This window comes from Anthonomus grandis, chromosome 7 (assembly GCF_022605725.1).
Source record: "Anthonomus grandis grandis chromosome 7, icAntGran1.3, whole genome shotgun sequence".
Lineage (NCBI taxonomy): Eukaryota > Metazoa > Arthropoda > Insecta > Coleoptera > Curculionidae > Anthonomus > Anthonomus grandis.
This window is the reverse complement of record NC_065552.1, coordinates 10766448-10781799: the sequence shown is the minus strand read 5'-3', so window position 1 is coordinate 10781799 and position 15352 is coordinate 10766448. Positions and strand designations below refer to the sequence as shown.

The following is a 15352-nucleotide window of genomic DNA, read 5'->3' as shown; positions in this document are numbered from 1 at the left end:
TAAAGGATGATGATTCGCGATGATTCGCGCTTAAGTATTTCAATGTTAGTTTTTTTACAATTGTGTGACTCGCCCATTTCCTTACGCCACCTTTAAATTGTCAGAATAATAAAATATACACTCTTCTTCATGTACTTAACTTACCATGTCTTAATCTTTCGCTCTGTGTTCATTTCGATATCTAGATTATCATCTGGAGCTTTATTAATACTCATTTTTCTATTTTTGTTTTAATTTCTGAACTTTCTGCAGTTTGTCTCTTTCAATTTCCGCCAGAAGCACTTTCATTAACAATGTCTTTTAAAAAAATAAACAAACAAAAAAAGTCTATTTTGACGTATAAGAAACTGCTATATCAACTAATTGAAGTATTGTAATTATTCCTATCTCCCCTGCGAACTGGTTACGTAAATGTTTCCATTTTTTTCGTAACGTATTTTCTGAAAAATAGTTGACTTTAATTTTCTGTTGAAGGAGATTAAATTTTATTATTTGTTTCATAAAGGTCCTTAAGTTCTTCTTCTTTTCGAATAGAAGCCTCAACTATAGTGGTAATATAGCCAAACATATGCCTATTCCAACAAAGAAAACTTTTAAAATGATTGCAAAAGCCTTTTACAACATATGGAACTTTCCCCACGTAATAGATGCCATTGATGAAAAATATATCCGCATTATTTGTCCAAAAAATTCTGGCTCTATGTTTTTTAACTATAAAAAATATTTTTCTGTTGTACCTCAAAGGTGTTTAGATATCAATTACAGATACCAAGTGACGGCGAAACTTTCTATTCCTCAGATTGTAATAAATCATTAACCATAAAAGAAATCGAAAATACCTGAACCTTTTAATTTTCCAAGAACCAATACGAAGGGACCTCGTTTTTTAATAAGAGACGAAGCCTATCCACTTTTAGAATTTTTACTCAAACCTTTTGGTGGAAAAATTTGCCTTCATTGATTATGAATGTTTTAACCGCAGGCTCTCCAGATCTCAAAAAATAATAACATGTACTTTTAAAGTAATAAATGCAAAATGGTGTATCTTGTCCAAACCCAGCGAAATCGATTAATTTGTGCCAAATAACATTAATAAATGCATTTGTGTTCTTCATAATACTATTCCAAATAGAGACAATTTTCAAAAATACTTAACCGATGTAGACATTGTGCAAAAAAAACCTAAAAATCAAGTGCTGGAAGATATCAAATAGAGAGACGTCAAATATAGCTAAGACAATTAGAGATATAATTACTAACTTTCTTTTTAATAATCCTGTGAATCATCGACAATAAACAAATTCATTTCATTTAAGCTGCTATCTCATTCCACAAACTATGGGTTACGTTTCTTTTGTTGTGAGTCTTTAGCCGTTTATCTCACAGTGCAGGCTTTGTAAAAACAGACCTTGTATGTCTATTATCACAATTTATTTAAAAGCTCACTTTCGACTAAAAGCAAGCGAGTGAGAACTAAAAATGCATTACTTTAAAAGAGTCAGCGCCAATTGACGTTTTCAACAAATTCAAGCCGGCAAGTCAGTTTGTCTATATGCGGGGACATTTAAACGTGCACTTAATTATTGGCATATATAAGCGCAGACTGCCAGTAAGCAGAAAACTTTTCTTGTGTGTGTACGTACCTTAATACGAATAAGCGGGCAAACATTATAAATGAAGGAAAATATAGGCTATTATATAAAGATATGGTAATCGCTATTAAAGCTTTCATCAATAAAACCTTCGGCTTAGAGGACTTTTTAGAAATATAATACGTATGCATATACAAATTTATAACTAACATTAAAGACACATCTCTATGGGTTACGTAGGATTTGCAAGGAACATTTTCCTTTATAACCTGCAACAAGATCCAGAGATTCGCTCATATCGGAGCTCTTCAAATTGTTTCTGAATATCTTCTAACCCATTAATGATAATAGCCAGGCCTTTTTACTTTGTAGATTGACTTAGGATTAAATTAGACTGAATAGTAGATATGTTAACATTATTGTAGAAAGTATACTAACGTGTCTAGGGAATTTTTAAATATAATCAAGCAGAAGCTCAGCAAAGACACTTTTTAACGTACGGTACTACCGGTAGAAAAAGTGATGGATTTTTTAGAGGTAAAGCTTTATAATTCTAACTTTTCTGTAACAGCTAGATTTTGTGCTTAGAACCAGGGATTAATGAAGTAACAGTAACCTTTGTCTTAAGTCAAACAAGTATAGTCGCTTCGCTCCTATACTTTTGGTCCGTGGGGACCAGTTTGGAACCTTTAGGTCTTGTTTGTGAAAAGCCATAAGGGAATTAAAAAAAAAAATCAAAAATTATCAGGTGTACTTAGGTGAGTCGGGGAGGCTAACGTTTACCTGCCAAGGTAAGAGAGGACCAGTTGTTGGGGTATCATGCTTCAAAGAACCATAATTTGTTATATAGTCGCGTTGTGTGTCAATATACTGTCTTATATTTCAAATATCTCTCAAAGTATATTAATTGTATCCTAAATATAGCCTGAATACCAAATTCGAACAGAATCGGACCAATAGCAAAAAAGTTACGGTAGTCACGTGACCTAGGCTGAACCTTAAATGTCAGTTATCTGTCATAATTTATTAGTTGTATCCTAAATAAACCATAAATACCAAATTCAGAGAGAAGTTCCCATAAAGGTCTATTTCTTGAAATAGAACAAACAGGGATTTTACGTCGATTTGTTTTAATTTTTCTTTTTATTTTGAAAAGTAATAGTAATAAAATATCAAAAGAATTGACAGGAGGAGAATAAGAAATAAAAGAAACCATCAACAAATTGAATCGAAGCTATAGAAGCCGAGATATTAGAAAAAATGTGGGAAAAACAAAAGAAAACTGGTTTTTTCCCACGGTATCATTTTTTTTTCTTAAAATAATTATTGACAAATTATAATGTAAGCCCTAAGTTGGCAATTTCAAGTAAAAAAAACCCAAGAAAAAAAAAATTTTTTTTTGGTCGAAAATCGAAAGGGGTATAGCCATGAAAAATTGCGAAAAAATGGTTTTTATTTTTTTAAAAATAAAATATAACTCTGACAACTTTTTGTCTTAAACAAAAGTTTTCGGGAATATTACGAGGTATCCGTGCGTTAAAACGAATCGGTTCTAGCTATTATACAATCGGAGAAAATTGGAAAAAACTATTAAACATAAATATCGAATTATCAAGAGCCCTATGGAAAAATTTCAATTTTTTATTTTTCTAACCTGTACTACTTCAGAGTATCTTTAAAAAAGATTATTACCAATTTGACTCTAAAATGAACGGAAACCTATTTCTTTGCATTTTTCGATTTTCGAACAAAATCCGGGGTCAAAATGACCATTTTTCCAAAATATGCTCCAAATTCAAAATTTCTTTTTTCTGGTTAAAGACCATTCAAAAACTAATAAAAAAGCTTTATGACAAAATTTTCCACGATTTATACGAGTGCCATAATATAAAGGGAAAAATTAGGTTCCATAAGAGCCTATGTACAGGGATAAGACAACCGGGCTTTTACGTCGATTTTTTAAATTTTTCAGTTTTATTTCGAAAGGCAATTGTAATAAAATATAAAAAGAATTAACTGGAGGAGAATAAGGAATAATAGAAACTATCAACGAATTGAATCGAAGCTATACAAGTCGAGATATTAGTAAAAATGTGAAAAAAAATAAAAGAAAACTCGTTTTTTCCCACGGTACCATTTTTTTTCTTAAAATTATAATCGACAAATTATAATGTAAGCCCTAAGTTGGCAATTTCCAGTAAAAAAAACCCAAGAAAAAAAAATTTTTTTTTTGCTCCAAAATCGAAAGGGGTATAGCCATGAAAAATTGTGAAAAAATGGTTTTTATTTTTTTCTAAATAAACTATAACTCTGACAACTTTTTGTCTTAAACAAAAGTTCTAGGGAATGTTACGAGGTATTCGAATGTTAAAACTAATTGATTATAGCTATCACAGATTCGGAGAAAATTGTAAATAACTATAAATCATAAATATCGAATTATCAAGAGCCCTATGGAAAAATTTCAATTTTTTATTTTTCTATCTTGTACTACTTCAGGATACCTTTCAAAAAGGTTATTATCGATTTGACTCTAAAATGAACAGAAAACCTATTTATTTGCATTTATCGATTTTCGAACAAAATCGGGCCCAAAATGAAAATTTTTTCAAAACATGCTCCAAATTCAAAATTTCTTTTTTCTGGCGAAAGACCACTCAAAAAGTAATAAAAAAGCTTTATGACAACATTTTTAAAAATCTATAATAATGCCACAATATTACGAGAGAACATAAGTTCCCTTTAAAGCCTATGTATTCGAACCGATGATTTCTTAATTTTTTTTTTAAAGGCAAATTTAAGAAATAATTTAACAAAATAAGATAAAAGGAATAGAATCATACAAAATATTATCTACAAATATATACATATCATTTAATAGCCAATTTCAATCAAATAGGAAATTTTGATAGTCACGTGACCCTAGAACTCAATATTTTAAAATTTTGTAAAAAATCAACAATTGCATCCTAAATAAACCCCAAATTCCAAATTTGAACCCAATCGGATCAATAGCAAAAAAGTTATGGAAGTCACGTGACTTTAAAATTCAATCTGTCAAATTTCTGTCAAAATGTATTACTGGCATCCTAAATAAAGCTCAAATACTAAATTTCAACCCAATCGGATCAATAGCAAAAGAATTATGAAAGTCACGTGACTTTAAAATATAATTTGTCAATTATCTGTTAAAATTTATTAATTGTATCCTAAATAAAGCATAAATACCAAATTTGAACCCAATCGGACTCATAGCAAAAAAGTTACAATAGTCACGTGACCCGGAAGTCAAATGTCAAATATCTGTCAAAAATTAATAATTGCATTTTAAATAAAGCCCAAATACCAAATTTGAACCCAATCAGACCAATAGCAAAAAAGTTACAATAGTCACGTGACCTGGAAGTCAAATGTCAAATATCTGTGAAAAATTAATAATTGCATCCTAAATAAACCCCAAATACCAAATTTCAATCAAATCGGACAAATAGGAAGAAAGTTTTGATAATCACGTGACCTTAAAACATAGTCATGTCAAATATCTGTAAAAATTTATTAATCTTATCCGAAATAGGTACTAGGTACCAAATTTCAACCAAATCGCACCAATACCAAAAAAGTTATGATACTCGACTAACCTTAAAAATCAATAATTTCAAAAAATTTTTATTTATATCCCAAAAGCAATGTTTAAGAATTGTTAACATTTATTAATAATAAACTAAATAGTAAAAACTCACCTAATATCGAAATTTTTATTTTAAATTAAGTAGATCATTACGACTGACCCGTGTATATATTCGAATAATTTTAATAAAATAATCGGGCAAATTTCATTTCGTCTCACCCCGGTATAAAGACACTGACATTTCAAAAAAACGGCATTTTTCGAAGACGTCAAAATGTTTGCCGAATTTTCCTGGCCGCAATACACAATTTCCCCTATTGATATGCACAGATTCGGAAAGCCCATTCATTTTCTGATTCGGTGCTTCCTTTCCCTGATCGTTTCCGGTTCATTTTCATTCATAATTTTACAAAAAACCCAACCAAGTCCCGGCCACCTGTCACGAGCAAAAAATTTGTATCCACCATGCGTCAAAGTATTGTTCCCACCAGCCATTTCATCAGAGTTTAGGTTGACACCTCCAATTACCTGCAAAAACGCAAAAAAATGGACTTTTTTCATAAAATCGCATTTTTCGGGTACTTGTACTATCGCTGGAACCCTGAAATTTTAGTATGTGTTGTAAAACAAAATTTCGGATCCTTTAGATGTTGTTTGATCTTTTCACCATGTACAGGGACGCCGCAAATGAATTAAACGCGAAAATTCGAATTGCTCAGAACCTATTAAAGTTGGAAGATTGTAATTTTACACAAATACTGGGGTTATTAAAGTATTTAATCCCTGAGAATATAAATGGTCCAGGTGCCACCACTAAAAAGTTATTAAATAAAATGTGATTTTCGGGTCGGACCTTCATGGGTAAAGTTCATTATTGCTCGCCCTGTATGGCTTACGAAAATTTCGGTTATATGGCATATGAAAGGTAAAGGATGAAGTTATTTTTTGAAAAAAAAAATTTTCCCAAAATAAGTATCGTTTGGCAGAAAATTCCAAAAAACTGAAAATGCCAGAACTCGTAAAATAAATTTTTTACAAAAAAAAGCTCCAAGTATGTTAAATCTCTTATAAAACGAAGTCTTTTCGCCGAAACACTTTTTTTATAAAAATTTTTTGTTAGCCTCTGGAGAAGTTTGAATTTTTTTTTTAGTCACTTTTGTTCGCTTATAACAACTCACCCTGTATACCGATCTGGCCCAAAAAGTATACAGTTCTTAAGCCCCCACCGACCCTCATGTCCTAAAAATTTAAAGTCTTTTAAAGGCTTTTTATTTGAGTTCTCGCGTCTGAAAGGAATTTGACCCATTTTTTTACGAATTTTTGACTTTGAGACAGTACCGCTCCGTTTGGTGGTACCGGAAAAAAAATTCGTTTACGGATCCATCATTCCCAATGTATTGAGAGGCCCTATGCCAAATTTCATCGCTTCGCTAGCCATACAGCCAAAGATATAAATTTTTATTTCCAAAAAAACACGATTTTTCGGGCCCGGGCTCGCGTGCATAATATAGTCGCAGACGCTCCTATATAACAAGTATAGTCGCTTCGCTCCTATACTTTGGGTCCGTGGGGACCAGTTTGGAACGTTTAGGTCCTGTCAGTGATGGGCCTTAGAGGATTTCTTTAAAAAAATTGTAAATTATCAGGAGTACTTAAGTCTGGTTAGTCGGGGGGGCCAAAGTTTATATGCAAATGAAAGAGAGGACCAGTTGTTGGGGTATCATGCTTCAAAGAACCATAATGTGTTATATAGTCGCGTTGTGTGTCAATATACTGTCTTATATTTCAAATATCTGTCAAAATATGTTAATTGTATCCTAAATAAAGCCTAAATACCAAATTACAACAGAATCGGACCAATAGCAAAAAAGTTACGGTAGTCACGTGACCTGGGCTGAAACTCAAATGTCAGTTATCTGTCATAATTTATTAGTTGTATCCTAAATAAACCATAAATACCAAATTCAGAGAGAAGTTCCCATAAGGGTCTATTTATTGAAATAGAACAAACGGGATTTTACGTCGATTTGTTTTAATTTTTCTTTTTATTTTAAAATGTAATAGTAATAAAATATCAAAAAAATTGACAGGAGAAGAATAAAAAATAAAAAAAACCATAAATAAATTGAATCGAAGCTATAGAAGCCGAGATATATGTAAAAATGTGGGAAAAACAAACGAAAACTGGTTTTTTCCCACGGTATAATTTTTTTTCTTAAAATAATTTATGACAAATTTTAGTTTTAGCCCTAAACTTGTAATTTTCACAAAAAAAACCCAAGAAAAAATTTTTTTTTTTTTGGTCGAAAATCGAAAGGGGTATACCCACGAAAAATTAAAAAAAAATGGTTTTTATTTTTTTATAAATAAAATATAACTCTGACAACTTTTTGTCTTAAACAAAAGTTTTCGGAAATATTACGAGGTATCCGTGCGTTAAAACGAATCGGTTCTAGCTATTATACAATCGGAGAAAATTGGAAAAAACTATTAAACATAAATATCGAATTATCAAGAACCCTATGGAAAAATTTTAATTTTTTATTTTTTTATCCTGTACTACTTCAGAGTATCTTTAAAAAAGATTATTACCAATTTGACTCTAAAATGAACGGAAAACCTATTTCTTTGCATTTTTCGATTTTCGTACAAAATCCGGGGTCAAAATGACAATTTTTTCAAAATATGCTCCGAATTCAAAATTTCTTTTTTCTGGTTAAAGACCATTCAAAAACTAGCAAAAAAGCCCAATAACAAAAATTTCCACGATTTATACGAGTGGCACAATATAAAGGTAAAATTAGGTCCCATAAGAGTCTATGTATTTACGTCGATTTTTAAAATTTTTCAGTTTTATTTCGAAAGGCAATTGTAATAAAATATAAAAAGAATTAACAGGAGAAGAATAAGGAATAATAGAAACCATCAATGAATTGAATCGAAGCTATAGAAGTCGAGATATTAGTAAAAATGTGAAAAAAAATAAAAGAAAACTCGTTTTTTCCCACGGTACCGTTTTTTTTTGTTAAAATTATAATCGACAAATCATAATGTAAGCCCTATGATGGCAATTTCAAGTAAAAAAAACCCAAGAAAAAAAAATTTTTTTTTTGCTCCAAAATCGAAAGGGGTATAGCCATGAAAAATTGTGAAAAAATGGTTTTTATTTTTTTCTAAATAAACTATAACTCTGACAACTTTTTGTCTTAAACAAAAGTTCTAGGGAATGTTACGAGGTATTTGAATGTTAAAACTAATTGATTATAGCTATCACAGATTCGGAGAAAATTGTAAAAAACTATTAATCATAAATATCAAGATATCAAGAGCCCTATGGAAAAATTTCAACTTTTTATTTTCCTATCTTGTACTACTTCAGGATACCTTTCAAAAAGGTTATTATCGATTTGACTCTAAAATGAACAGAAACCCTATTTATTTGCATTTATCGATTTTCAAACAAAATCCGACCCAAAATGAAAATTTTTCAAAACATGCTCCAAATTCAAAATTTCTTTTTTCTGGCTAAAGACCATTCAAAAAGTAATGAAAAAGCCTTATGACAAAATTTTTCAAAATCTATAATAATGCTACAATATTACGAAAGAAGATAAGTTCCCTTTAAAGCCTATGTATTCGAACCGATGATTTTTTAATTTTTTTTTTAAAGGCAAATTTAAGAAATAATTTAACTAATTAAGATAAAAGGAATAGGGTAATACAAAATATTATCTATAAATATATATATATCATCTAATAGCAAATTTCAATCGAATAGGAAATGTTGATAGTCACGTGACCCTGGAACTTAATATTTTAAAATTTTGTAAGAAATCAACAATTGCATCCTAATTAAACCCCAAATTCCAAATTTGAACCCAATCGGATCCATAGCAAAAAAGTTATGGAAGTCACGTGACTTTAAAATTCAATATGTCAAATTTCTGGCAAAATTTATTACTTGCATCCTAAATAAAGCCCAAATACTAAATTTCAGCCCAATCGGATCAATAGCAAAAGAGTTATGAGAGTCACGTGACTTTAAAATATAAGTTGTCAATTATCTGTCAAAATTTATTAATTGTATCCTAAATAAAGCACAAATACCAAATTTGAATCCAATCGGACTCATAGCAAAAAAGTTACAATAGTCATGTGACCCGGAAGTGAAATGTCAAATATCTGTCAAAAATTAATAATTGCATCCTAAATAAAGCCCAAATACCAAATTTGAACCCAATCAGACCAATAGCAAAAAAGTTACAATAGTCACGTGACCTGGAAGTCAAATGTCAAATATCTGTGAAAAATTAATAATTGCATCCTAAATAAACCCCAAATACCAAATTTCAATCAAATCGGATAAATAGGAAGAAAGTTAAGGTAGTCACGTGACCCTAAAACATAGTCATGTCAAATATCTGTAAAAATTTATTAATCTTATCCAAAATAGGTACTAGGTACCAAATTTCAACCAAATCGCACCAATACCAAAAAAGTTATGATACTCGACTAACCTTAAAAATCAATAATTTCAAAAAATTTTTATTTATATCCCAAAAGCAATGTTTAAGAATTATTAACATATATTAATAATAAACTAAATAGTAAAAACTCACCTAATATCTAAATTCTTATTTTAAATTAAGTAGATCATTACGACTGACCCGTGTATATATTCGAATAATTTTAATAAAATAATCGGGCAAATTTCATTTCGTCTCACCCCGGTATAAAGACACTGACATTTCAAAAAAACGGCATTTTTCGAAGACGTCAAAATGTTTGCCGAATTTTCCTGGCCGCAATACACAATTTCCCCAATTGATATGCACAGATTCGGAAAGCCCATTCATTTTCTGATTCGGTGCTTCCTTTCCCTGATCGTTTCCGGTTCATTTTCATTCATAATTTTACAAAAAACCAAACCAAGTCCCGGCCACCTGTCACGAGCAAAAAATTTGTATCCACCATGCGTCAAAGTATTGTTCCCACTAGCCATTTCATCAGAGTTTAGGTTGACACCTCCAATTACCTGCAAAAACGCAAAAAAATGGACTTTTTTCATAAAATCGCATTTTTCGGGTACTTGTACTATCGCTGGAACCCTGAAATTTTAGTATGTGTTGTAAAACAAAATTTCGGATCCTTTAGATGTTGTTTGATCTTTTCACCATGTACAGGGACGTGGCAAATGAATTAAACGCGAAAATTCGAATTGCTCAGAACCTATTAATGTTGGAAGATTGTAATTTTACACAAATAATGGGGTTATTAAAGTATTTAATCCCTGAGAATATAAATGGTCCAGGTGCCACCACTAAAAAGTTATTAAATAAAATGTGATTTTCGGGTCGGACCTTCATGGGTAAAGTACATTATTGCTCGCCCTGTATGGTTCCCAAAAATTTCGGTTATATGGCATATGAAAGGTAAAAGATGAAGTTATTTTTTGAAAAAAAAAATTTTCTCAAAATAAGTATCGTTTGGCGGAAAATTCCAAAAAACTGAAAATGCCAGAACTCGTAAAATAATTTTTTTACAAAAAAAAGCTCCAAGTATGTCAAATCTCTTATAAAATGAAGTCTTTTCGCCGAAACACTTTTTTTATAAAAATTTTTTTTTAGCCTCTGGAGAAGTTTGAATTTTTTTTTTAGTCACTTTTGTTCGCTTATAACAACTCACCCTGTATACCGATCTGGCCCAAAAAGTATACAGTTCTTAAGCCCCCACCGACCCTTATGTCCCAAAAATTTAAAGTTTTTTAAAGGCTTTTTATTTGAGTTCTCGCGTCTGAAAGGAATTTGACCCGTTTTTTTACGAATTTTTGACTTTGAGACAGTACCGCTCCGTTTGGTGGTACCGGAAAAAAAAATCGTTTACGGATCCATCATTCTCAATGTATTGAGAGACCCTATGCCAAATTTCATCGTTTCGCTAACCATACAGCCAAAGATATGAATTTTTATTTCCAAAAAAACACGATTTTTCGGACCCGAGGTGGCGTGCATAATATAGTCGCAGACGCTCCTATATAACAAGTATAGTCGCTTCGCTCCTATACTTTTGGTCCGTGGGGACCAGTTTGGAACCTTTAGGTCTTGTCTGTGAAGAGCCATAAGGGAATTTAAAAAAAAAATCAAAAATTATCAGGTGTACTTAGGTGAGTCGGAGAGGCTAACGTTTACCTGCCGAGGAAAGAGAGGACCAGTTGTTGGGGTATCATGCTTCAAAGAACCATAATTTGTTATATAGTCGCGTTGTGTGTCAATATACTGTCTTATATTTCAAATATCTGTGAAAGTATATTAATTGTATTCTAAATAAAGCCTGAATACCAAATTCGAACAGAATCGGACCAATAGCAAAAAAGTTACGGTAGTCACGTGACCTAGGCTGAAACTTAAATGTCAGTTATCTGTCATAATTTATTAGTTGTATCCTAAATAAACCATAAATACCAAATTCAGAGAGAAGTTCCCATAAGGGTCTATTTTTTGAAATAGAACAAACAGGGATTTTACGTCGATTTGTTTTAATTTTTCTTTTTATTTTGAAATGTAATAGTAATAAAATATCAAAAGAATTGAGGAGAATAAGAAATAAAAGAAACCATCAATGAATTGAATCGAAGCTATAGAAGCCGAGATATTAGTAAAAATGTGGGAAAAACAAAAGAAAACTGGTTTTTTCCCACGGTATAATTTTTTTTTCTTAAAATAATTATTGACAAATTATAATGTAAGCCCTAAGTTGGCAATTTCAAGTAAAAAAAACCCAAGAAAAAAAAAATTTTTTTTTGGTCGAAAATCGAAAGGGGTATAGCCATGAAAAATTGCGAAAAAATGGTTTTTATTTTTTTTTAAATAAAATATAACTCTGACAACTTTTTGTCTTAAACAAAAGTTTTCGGGAATATTACGAGGTATCCGTGCGTTAAAACGAATCGGTTCTAGCTATTATACAATCGGAGAAAATTGGAAAAAACTATTAAACATAAATATCGAATTATCAAGAGCCCTATGGAAAAATTTCAACTTTTTATTTTTCTATCTTGTACTACTTCAGGATACCTTTCAAAAAGGTTATTATCGATTTGACTCTAAAATGAACAGAAAACCTATTTCTTTGCATTTTTCGATTTTCGAACAAAATCCGGCACAAAATGAAATTTTTTTCAAAACATGTTCCAAATTCAAAATTTCTTTTTTCTAGCTAAAGATCATTTAAAAAGTAATGAAAAAGCTTAATGACAAAATTTTTCAAAATCTATAATAATGCTACAATATTATGAAAGAAGATAAGTTCCCTTTAAAGCCTATGTATTCAAACCGATGATTTTTCAATTTTTTTTTAAAGGCAAATTTAAGAAATAATTTAACTAATTAAGATAAAAGGAATAGGGTAATAAAAAATATTATCGATAAATATATACAAAACATCTAATAGCAAATTCAATCGAATAGGAAATTTAGATAATCACGTGACCCTAGAACTTAATATTTTAAAATTTTGTAAGAAATCAACAATTGCATCCTAAATAAACCCCAAATACCAAATTTGAACCCAATCGGACCCATAGCAAAAAAGTTATGGAAGTCACGTGACTTTAAAATTCAATATGTCAAGTTTCTGTCATAATTTATTACTTGCATCCTAAATAAAGCCTAAATACTAAATTTCAACCCAATCGGATCAGTAGCAAAATAATTATGAAAGTCACGTGGCTTTAAAATATAATTTGTCAATTATCTGTTAAAATTTATTAATTGTATCCTAAATAAAGCATAAATACCAAATTTGAACCCAATCGGACTCATAGCAAAAAAGTTACAATAGTCACGTGACCCGGAAGTGAAATGTCAAATATCTGTCAAAAATTAATAATTGCATCCTAAATAAAGCCCAAATACCAAATTTGAACCCAATCAGACCAATAGCAAAAAAGTTACAATAGTCACGTGACCTGGAAGTCAAATGTCAAATATCTGTGAAAAATTAATAATTGCATCCTAAATAAACCCCAAATACCAAATTTCAATCAAATCGGACAAATAGGAAGAAAGTTAAGGTAGTCACGTGACCTTAAAATATAGTCATGTCAAATATCTGTAAAAATTTAGTAATCTTATCCGAAATAGGTACTAGGTACCAAATTTCAACCAAATCGCACCAATACCAAAAAAGTTATGATACTCGACTAACCTTAAAAATCAATAATTTCAAAATTTTTTTATTTATATCCCAAAAGCAATGTTTAAGAATTGTTAACATTTACTAATAATAAACTAAATAGTAAAAACTCACCTAATATCTAAATTTTTATTTTAAATTAAATAGATCATTACGACTGACCCGTGTATATATTCGAATAATTTTAATAAAATAATCGGGCAAATTTCATTTCGTCTCACCCCGGTATAAAGACACTGACATTTCAAAAAAACGGCATTTTTCGAAGACGTCAAAATGTTTGCCGAATTTTCCTGGCCGCAATACACAATTTCCCCAATTGATATGCACAGATTCGGAAAGCCCATTCATTTTCTGATTCGGTGCTTCCTTTCCCTGATCGTTTCCGGTTCATTTTCATTCATAATTTTACAAAAAACCCAACCAAGTCCCGGCCACCTGTCACGAGCAAAAAATTTGTATCCACCATGCGTCAAAGTATTGTTCCCACCAGCCATTTCATCAGAGTTTAGGTTGACACCTCCAATTACCTGCAAAAACGCAAAAAAATGGACTTTTTTCATAAAATCGCATTTTTCGGGTACTTGTACTATCGCTGGAACCCTGAAATTTTAGTATGTGTTGTAAAACAAAATTTCGGATCTTTTAGATGATGTCTGATCTTTTCACCATGTACAGGGACGTGGCAAATGAATTAAACGCGAAAATTCGAATTGCTCAGAACCTATTAATGTTGGAAGATTGTAATTTTACATAAATATTAGGGTTATTAAAGTATTTAATGCCTGAGAATATAAATGGTCCAGGTGCCACCACTAAAAAGTTATTAAATAAAATGTGATTTTCAGGTCGGACCTTCATGGGTAAAGTTCATTATTGCTCGCCCTGTATGGTTCCCAAAAATTTCGGTTATATGGCATATGAAAGGTAAAGGATGAAGTTATTTTTTGAAAAAAAAATTTTTCCCAAAATAAGTATCGTTTGGCGGAAAATCCCAAAAAACTGAAATTGCCAGAACTCGTAAAATAAATTTTTTACAAAAAAAAGCTCCAAGTATGTCAAATCTCATATAAAATGAAGTCTTTTCGCCGAAACACTTTTTTTATAAAAATTTTTTTTTAGCCTCTGGAGAAGTTTCAATTTTTTTTTTAGTCACTTTTGTTCGCTTATAACAACTCACCCTGTATACCGATCTGGCCCAAAAAGTATACAGTTCTTAAGCCCCCACCGACCCTTATGTCCTAAAAATTTAAAGTTTTTTAAAGGCTTTTTATTTGAGTTCTCGCGTCTGAAAGGAATTTGACCCATTTTTTTACGAATTTTTGACTTTGAGACAGTACCGCTCCGTTTGGTGGTACCGGAAAAAAAATTCGTTTACGGATCCATCATTCCCAATGTATTGAGAGGCCCTATGCCAAATTTCATCGTTTCGCTAGCCATACAGCCAAAGATATGAATTTTTATTTCCAAAAAAACACGATTTTTCGGGCCCGGGCTCGCGTGCATAATATAGTCGCAGACGCTCCTATATAACAAGATATCTACATGAAATGGCTTAAGAAGCATGGAATCTGAGCATTTATAATACAGATAATACCTTTATCATATAGAATAAGACCGCAGCTAGGGTAAATGGCTTCCTGTACCACAAGGCGCACAATCAAATTAACAACAAGTCAGATGATGACGGTTTGAAGCCGCTTCTAGATAGGTTTGTAAAGAACGTCAGTGGGAACATAGGAATATCGGTTTAGTCGAGACTACCTATCCTGGACAGAATCTTTCATACATATATTACCATTATTTATCTACTAAAATAGACATCAACAAAACCCTTTACCAGAGATCTTCAACGGTAAGTAATGACTGAACTGCCGATAAATAATAATCTTAACGCCGAATCAGAAAATGTTAAAAAGGATTTACGACAACGATTTTC

At 31.1% G+C, this 15352-nt stretch overlaps 1 long non-coding RNA gene across 1 annotated transcript; it reads right to left on the bottom strand.

The window, feature by feature from the left end:
- Positions 1-4452: 4452 nt before the first annotated feature.
- On the bottom strand, positions 4453-14160 carry LOC126738228 (uncharacterized). The gene is made up of 3 exons (XR_007661262.1): positions 13852-14160; positions 9840-10163; positions 4453-5332 (listed from the first exon to the last, which is right to left on the bottom strand). It is a non-coding gene; the product is annotated as an uncharacterized LOC126738228 (long non-coding RNA).
- Between the last annotated feature and the right edge of the window lie 1192 nt (positions 14161-15352).